Genomic DNA, 9,384 nt, shown 5'->3' with positions numbered 1-9,384 from the left:
GAGGCAGGTTTGGGGCCAAGAGGGTGTCCTTACTCCCTCCTGAAAATTCTGATACAGAATTTTCACGCGGGCTGTTCGCCGGAAATGGATAATTTCGACTTTTCTTTGCGGCAGCACTGATTTACAGGTATTACTGCATTGAGTGTAAATATGGAGATTTACATAAAATTCCTCAATGTAGTCCCCAAACTATACTCTGATCCTGCCTCATACATTTGTTGAACTCTTACCACTCCAAAATGATTTTGCACGAATTTCTACGCCTTTTGCCAGTATAAAATAAACATATCTGAATATTCCTGTCGTATAACCCCCACACCCCACCCCTGACTTTACACCAGGACACGCCGACCCCTTGTTGTACAACCTAAAACTGTAGTTTACCATTTGTGTGTGGTCGCAGAAGACCGTTCACGGAACGTTGACACCACGTTGAGTTTCATACTCATACATGGATACATAGAAGTATGAGGACAATAAAATGGGTTAAATGACTGAGCACTATGGGACTTAACATCTTAGGTCATCAGTCCCCTAGAACTTAGAACTACTTAAACCGAACTAACCTAAGCACATCACACACATCCATGCCCGAGGCAGGATTCGAACCTGCGATCGTAGCAGTCACGCTGTTCCGGACTGAAGCGCCTAGAACCGCACGGCCACCGCGGCCGGCGTGGGACAATAATGTGGCAAATTGGTGTGTGGGGGTGAGGGGGAGGGGAAGGCTCATCTTGTTTCAATCCGAAACTTTTATGTATCGATTCTAATGGGCGGTTTGTGATAGTTTGGATGGTTTCACCCATTCTCCTCCTATAACCAATTTGCACTTAAAAACTCCATAAAATTAACTATAAAATCTAGAAGCCATTCAGTTAATGCAATAATCATTAAAATGACCATTTGTGAATGTCTGTAACTGAACTGTGTTGAATTAGCGGTTTTAAGTGTGTTTTCGGTTTCTTCTCTTTCAAGAGTATTAATCAGTGGCTTGTTTGGTTGTTACTTTTCTTAGTAATAAGTAACAATTTTTTAGGGTTTATGATTTTAGAAAGAGATTTTCTAAAATTTTCCTTCCTCTTGCATAAATTGCTATGGGCGTCCATAAATGAGAATTTATCTGTAACTTAAAGGAAAGAGCAGAGTTATTTACTTTTCGAGCGGCTGTTCACAACAGTTTGCGAGAAGAGCGGCTAAGGGCTGTTAATTTATCCAACTTAGGGACGAATTCTTAATGGCTGCTGAGGGGCCATCAATTCAGGCACAGTTCTTTAATGGAGTGCACTTGGAGAAAATATTTATTCTCCTCTTTTTTGTTAATTAAGTGGGCAGCTTTAATTTGATCCACTTAATGCTGATCAGGGAATCACAGTTGTGAAATGTGTACTAAATAAAAGGAAACTTTATTGCCTCATCAAGCTGTTTTATTTGTTGCACTTTGGCTACTGGTAGAGTGTAAGTTGCTAGTTAGGTCTTTATCGACTTGTATTAATGCGCCAGTGAACTGTGACATAAGTTTTCTTCGTCGATTTGGAGATTACAAGGTTTACGTCGAAAAGACGTTCTTCTGATTTCCATTCCTTTTTTAATTGTTTGTTTTGATAGTAAACAAAAGTGATTATCGAGTCATAAATTTCGTTAGCCTCAATACGGGAAAGTCCGGTGGGTATCGAGCCTGTTGCATATTCGCCCAATAGATTTGCGTCTTCTGTTTGTGGAATCTTGTGATCAGTAGCTACCTATACTAACACTATCCTATATCGTAGATGTTTTTACTCGTTTTCTATGTACTGGAAATATTTTTGTACATATAAGTCGGTCACTCTTCAATTAACTAGACCTTCTCTTCTTGAACAATGAAAAGCACGTTTTCAGAAACACTTTGTTCTAATGCAGTTGAGAAAATTTCTGAGCTGTGGTTCTTGCTGGTCTACACAAAGGAACTTTGGCTCGAAAGCTGTTATTGCTCTCAGACGTCGCACACTTCCAGATGGGAAAGGCTTCGTTTGAAAAAATAAGAAACAGATGGAAAAATATGGATATATAAGCCATTTTACAATTTATTAGGAGTTGTTCAATTCAAGTGAGGTGTGGCAAGTGTTGTAGAGCTCGCCCAATAGCTATTACCTCGCAATAGGTATATTCACACATTTAATACTTAATGTACTTAGAAGCGGACAGTATTTCTTCTTGCTGTAGCTGATATTATTTTGATTAACTGGGCAGTTACGTCTAGATCGCAAACCTTGTGTAATTGATCAATAGTCGGAATTTATGTTCACCAGTCACTATCTTAACAATGTTTCATTCAGAAAACTCATCTTCAGCTAAGGTAGTTGAAATTCTTTGAGGTAGTCACCATTTGCAACGGGTACGATTCAGAAGGCCATTGTGGCTCATTGAATGTCACACTCGCTACGAGAATTACACAGCCTCTCCCTCGAAGGGCCTACAGTTTCTCACTAATTCAGTTGATCACGAATTTACCAGTGTGATGCATATGTGATGCAAAATTGCACATTCTTACTACAGTGTATTTTTATGACTGAAGCTCTCTCGCCGAAGACGTTACATTTGGTGAATGGCAGATCTTTCTATTTCAATTTACTCGTGTTACTATACATTAAGAAGCGGTTTCTTTGTGCTTTACTGGTGTATTGACCAATTTTACTGCATATTATTACAAGTTTTATCGGATGGTATTTCTGAGGAAACAGCGTCGTTTCTAAATTATTTAGCCTAATTCCTTACACTTAATTAGTGAAATCCGACCCACGGCTCATGGGGCGTGTGCGGCTATGTAGTGCGACCCAATGGGCCTTTGTAGTTGTTGTCATGATATAGAAAACAAAACACCAGAGACTTTATATGTTTTCGTGTAAGAAAATTTACTTAAAAACAGTCACCAACAAACTAGAATTGATAGTTCAAACGTGGTCAGTGTGTTTAAATGTTAACAATTAGGCACTACTTACACTGTCGATTATAAGATCATGAGTTTTGTCGTGGCCTGCACAGTGACGTGACCACAAAAGCTAGACATATTTTAATTTCCTTTGGCGTTTATCGTAAAATACATTGGATTCGACGTCCAGGAACATATAGAAGCGACTGTTCTTCGTGTAAGGTTGTCTTTTCCCGAAATGCTATGCAGCCGGGGACACCAGTAGATGGATTTCGATCATCAATGCTATAGAATTTCAACCGTTAAAGTAATGTGTGCCTATATTATGTGAGATAATTAAAGATCCAAGATTCGTTATAGGTTGTGCAAAATAACGACTTCTTCAATTATTTCTAATTAGAAGAGAACAGAAGACTAGGGTGGGGTATTATTGCACGATGGACAGTCGGTTACGCTTTGGGACAGTATAAGGATAGGTCATTTTCTGTGGGGCAAATGTGTTCTGAAGGAGAGCAATTTTAAGGGACACTATAAATATGAGAGGATAAACAGGTTTGGTCTGTCACATTTGAGCCTTGTTAGATTTTTAACATGATCGGAATGGTAAATACGAGTCACAAGAAATTTTTAAAATAAAGTCTGGAAAAAATTTGCTGCTTTCTAGAGTCCTGCATTGGGATGGGGCGAGCACACCCTAACTGGATAGGCTGCCCGCACTAGTTCTAGTGCCCGAGCATAGATGACTTGAGCGAATACGTAGCACGTAACTTCACACACATTACACGTGTCATTATCCGTGTGAGACTGCAGCCAGTACGGGCTTCTTATTTGTGGTGTCTCTCTCTCTGTTATCATGCAGCGCGAGGAAGCCAGTGCAGTAAGACGTAAGACTGAAACCAATGTTTACACATTGAAGAAACGGAAAGGTCTAAAAAGCCAAGTATGGAGTAAATTTCTGTTGGTTGTAGATGAAAACAGTGCGTCTACTGGGTACGTATTGTGCATAAATTGCTCCACATTATTGTGTTCCTAGTCGGGAACCACTCATTTAAAGAAACACAGTTGCAAGAAACCTCACAAAGATACAGCACCCTCAGGGATACCGGCAGTAATAAAAAATAGTATTACAGAAAAGTGTGTTGCAATGTGTGCTAAAGATATGAGGCCTTTTAATGTTGTTTCCGGTGAAGGTTTCAGAGAATTAGGCCAAGAATTAATACATCTAGGTGCGCATTATGGAGAAGTTAACGTGGCTGATGTCATGCCACATCCGTCTACTATAAGCAGACATGTCAAAGAACAAGCTGATGCAATACGAAACAGCATAATGCCTTCTGCTCTGCGGAAGTTATTAATAAAACGTGTGCTGCGACAGTTGATATGTGGACTGATTCGCATAGTCAGGTGCACTATTTGACGCTTACAACACATTACATTAACAGAGTTTGGTCTCTTGTCAACAATGTTTTATTTACAACAAAATTCCCGGACGTTAAGTAGACGGGAGTAAATATTATGAAAGAAATTTAAGATAGGATGGCTGATTGGGAAATAACGCCGGACATATTGCACAGTTTTGTTTTTGTCTCCGACCAGGGTGCCAATGTAATAAAGGCTTTGGAAAATCACGAAAGGATTGCTTGTGCTGCTCATTGTATAAACACAGCACTCAGCCATACTTTCGATGAAGACAACTTCTTGTTACAGCATGCCCCCAACATCGCATCAATAATAAATACTGCAAAATGCATCGTAAGGTACATTAAGAAAAGTGGCCTCTGCTCGTCTTTGAAATCATCGTTGAAACAAGAGGTCTGCACACGCTGGAACAGCTTGTACACTATGCTGGAATCCTTACACACCCAGTATAACGAAGTTGCTGCTTTGTTGGCGGAAATGGACTCCACTTACAGATTGTAAGGATATGATAGTGAGCTTGCAGGAAAAATTGCGCATTTTCTGAGACCATTTAAAGAGGCCACAGATGAATTAGATGGCGAAAAAGAACCGACAATTCAATTAGTTCTTCTTGGTTTCACAGACTGCATCATGTTTGCAGTGTCAGTGACACTGACTGTCAGGAGAATTATTACTGCAGTTAAAGGCGCTGTTTCATTATGATACGTGATAGATTTATAATTAACTAGCGTAATACATGTGTACTAACAGATATATATTTTTTAACAGGAGGTACAAAGGATTAAAAATCGAGCCTTGACTTTCGTTTATGAGAAGATTGTGATCACTTCCAGACATAAAATTGCTACGTTTCTTTGGCCATCTTTCCGTGATCTTAATATGCTTGAAATAAATGAAAAGCAGGAAATTCTTAGCAATGTGCGACAAAGGTGTGCTACATAAGCAGGTACAACATGAAATCATTAACATAATCGTTTTTGCATAATTAGTGGATAGTGTATTATAGAGAAACGGGAATGTTATAATTTGTATAATATTTCATTAACGTAAAACACCTCGTTTTTAGGGGAAAGTTTCGATGATATCCACATCAGTTCTGTATTACTTGTCTCTTTTATTAATTATCCTAGATCCTTCAAGTACTGTGTCATCACCACCCAGGAAGAGAGATCGTTTCAAGGAATGGAGAAACAACAGGTCATCCGCAGCAGATGAAGTAGATCTCTACATTTTAATGCACCCCGGAGATGATGATGACATCTTAAAGTGGTGGAGCAGGCATGAAACAAATCTGTCAGGCCTGGCAGCAGTTGCAAGACGTATTTTATGTATCCCAGCAACAAGCGCACCAAGTGAAAGATGCTTTAGCAAAGCCGGCATGTTACTAACAAATCGCCGCAGCCAATTAAATCCGGAACGCGTTAGTGATTTACTGCTGATCAACAATAACTATAATTTTGTTTCTGTTGCAAACAAGTGAAAAGTATGACAAGTTACGTCTGTAAATGTTTAATATTCTTTGTATGCTTTCTTTACGAAGATGGTTGTCTTCTAGACTACAAGGAAAGCACTTATTTAATGTTTCCTATTAATGCAAGGAAAAATGTATCTTCTGTTTGGAAATGAGACTCGTCTCCTATTCGCGATTGCATTGAAATATCATTTTACTTTTCAAGTGCTTTATGAATTTAGCTGTGTCACGTACCCGTTCTTGGAAACATTACTTTTGTATTACAAGAGAGAGAGGGACAGATATAAATACACTCCTGGAGATGGAAAAAAGAACACATTGACACCGGTGTGTCAGACCCACCATACTTCCTCCGGACACTGCGAGAGGGCTGTACAAGCAATGATCACACGCACGGCACAGCGGACACACCAGGAACCGCGGTGTTGGCCGGGCGGTCGAACGGCGCTAGCTGCGCAGCATTTGTGCACCGCCGCCGTCAGTGTCAGCCAGTTTGCCGTGGCATACGGAGCTCCATCGCAGTCTAGTAGCATGCCGCGACAGCGTGGACGTGAACCGTATGTGCAGTTGACGGACTTTGAGCGAGGGCGTATAGTGGGCATGCGGGAGGTCGGGTGGACGTACCGCCGAATTGCTCAACACGTGGGGCGTGAGGTCTCCACAGTACATCGATGTTGTCGCCAGTGGTCGGCGGAAAGTGCACGTGCCCGTCGACCTGGGACCGGACCGCAGCGACGCACGGATGCACGCCAAGACCGTAGGATCCTACGCAGTGCCGTAGGGGACCGCACCGCCACTTCCCAGCAAATTAGGGACACTGTTGCTCCTGGGGTATCGGCGAGGACCATTCGCAACCGTCTCCATGAAGCTGGGCTACGGTCCCGCACACCGTTAGGCCGTCTTCCGCTCACGCCCCAACATCGTGCAGCCCGCCTCCAGTGGTGTCGCGACAGGCGTGAATGGAGGGACGATTGGAGACGTGTCGTCTTCAGCGATGAGAGTCGCTTCTGCCTTGGTGCCAATGATGGTCGTATGCGTGTTTGGCGCCGTGCAGGTGAGCGCCACAATCAGGACTGCATACGACCGAGGCACACAGGGCCAACACCCGGCATCATGGTGTGGGGAGCGATCTCCTACACTGGTCGTACACCACTGGTGATCGTCGAGGGGACACTGAATAGTGCACGGTACATCCAAACCGTCATCGAACCCATCGTTCTACCATTCCTAGACCGGCAACGGAACTTGCTGTTCCAACAGGACAATGCAAGTCCGCATGTATCCCGTGCCACCCAACGTGCTCTAGAAGGTGTAAGTCAACTTCCCTGGCCAGCAAGATCTCCGGATCTGTCCCCCATTGAGCATGTTTGGGACTGGATGAAGCGTCGTCTCACGCGGTCTGCACGTCCAGCACGAACGTTGGTCCAACTGAGGCGCCAGGTGGAAATGGCATGGCAAGCCGTTCCACAGGACTACATCCAGCATATTTACGATCGTCTCCATGGGAGAATAGCAGCCTGCATTGCTGCGAAAGGTGGATATACACTGTACTAGTGCCGACATTGTGCATGCTCTGTTGCCTGTGTCTATGTGCCTGTGGTTCTGTCAGTGTGATCATGTGATGTATCTGACCCCAGGAATGTGTCAATAAGGTTTCCCCTTCCTGGGACAATGAATTCACGGTGTTCTTATTTCAATTTCCAGGAGTGTACAGTGTGTGTGTGTGTGTGTGTGTGTGTGTGTGTGTGTGTGTGTGTGTGTGTGAGAGAGAGAGAGAGAGACAGAGAGACAGAGGCGTTGGATTTGTACAGTACAGCCGTGGCGTAGCTAGGTGAGACGTCAGCGGTGACCGGTCATGCTCGGTTATCCGCGTGTCCGGAATCCGGACAACAGACATTGGGCGAGTACGTGACTGAGCCGAGTCGTATGGGGCCGGACACGAGCGGCTCGGTCCCCCCGTCAACAGGCGAATCGTGACCGGTCAAACATTGAGCGTTGCAGCACTCTAGCTGGTACCACATCTAAAAGGTATGTGTTGAGATTTTGTGCTTGTCGCATAACACTGGCGCTAGCAGCGCCACTGTGAGGATACAAATCAGGTTTAATGTAAATACACGCTATAACAGCGGGGCCGCTAGTTACCTATTAGATTGGACATGATGCATGTTCAAAGGAACGTTGTATCGTAATTCAGAATAACAGACGCACTGCAGTGTCGTACTTATCCGCCGCCTCCGGGGAAGCGACTTTCAAATGAAATGTCTCCCCTGCACGATAATATGCGTAATAGATGTACGAATAATGGTTGTAGACACATGGCTGACGACTTATGGAAGTTTGGCTCTGGCCGTGATCCCAATAGTAAAGCGACCGCTCGCGATGAGCGGAAAATTTGGTTTCGAGCCAAGGTCCGACACAAATTTTCGTTGTTGTCATTCCAATATGCAGTAACCTCAAATACATTTCCGTATTTCATGTAATATTGAGTTGATGTTAGTCGAGAGTTCCTTTAAGGCGACTAAGACCCCATTATCAGCACCTCATTGGGTGTGATAGAGTTTATGTAATAGGGCTACAAGTAGCTAGATGTTGCATGTGCTATACTGCAGAAAGACTTGGTAATAATGTTGCCACTGTGGACGATTACTGGCAGTGGTGGTCATCAGAATGTACGGTCGAAACGAGACCGGACTCCGGACCGTCACGTAGCACTACCAGGATGGCAGATTGTCTTGTTCGGACAGTCTCTGACGCGTCCTACTGCATTTGCAGCAGCAGTTTGAGCAGCTTTTGGCACTACAGTGACGCACCGAACTCTTACGAATCGGTTACTCCAAAGACAACTCCGATACAGACGCCCTGTAGCATGCATTCCACTGACTCCAAACCACCACCTTTTACGATTTCGGTGGTGTCAAGCGAAAGGTCATTGGCGAGCAACTTGTGGTCTATTGTGTTTTCTACTGAAAACTGATTCTGCCTCGGTGCCAGTGATGGCTGTGTGTTTATAAGAAGGAAGCCAGTTGAATGCCTGCAGACAACTTGTCTGCGTGCTAAACATACTGGACCTACACCTATAGCTTTGGTCTGGGGTGCGATTTCGTATGACAGCAGGAGCACTCTCGTTGTTATCTCAAGCACCCTGAACGCAAATTTGTACTTCAACCTGTTGATTCGACCTGTTGTGCTGTCATTAATGAACAGCATTCCAGGGGGAGTTCGGCATCACGATGACGCTCTCCCAAACAGCATTGCTATAACCAAACATGTTCTATGGAGTGTCAACATGTAGTCTTGGCCTGCTCAATCACTAGATCTGTCTCCAAAGGAGCACATGTGGCACGTCATCAGAGGACAATTCCGACGTCACCCAAAAACAGCAGTTTCAAATGGTTCTAATAGCTGTGAGCACAATGGGACTTAACTTCGAAGGTCATCAGTCCCCTAGAACTTAGAACTACTTAAACCTAACTAACCTAAGGACATCACACACATCCATGGCCGAGGCAGGATTCGAACCTGCGACCGTAGCGGTCGCGCGGCTCCAGACTGTAGCGCCTAGAACCGCTTGGCCACTGCGGCCGGCAAA

The sequence above is a fragment of the Schistocerca cancellata genome, chromosome 2 (genome assembly GCF_023864275.1).
Source record: "Schistocerca cancellata isolate TAMUIC-IGC-003103 chromosome 2, iqSchCanc2.1, whole genome shotgun sequence".
Lineage (NCBI taxonomy): Eukaryota > Metazoa > Arthropoda > Insecta > Orthoptera > Acrididae > Schistocerca > Schistocerca cancellata.
This window is presented reverse-complemented; position numbering follows the sequence as displayed.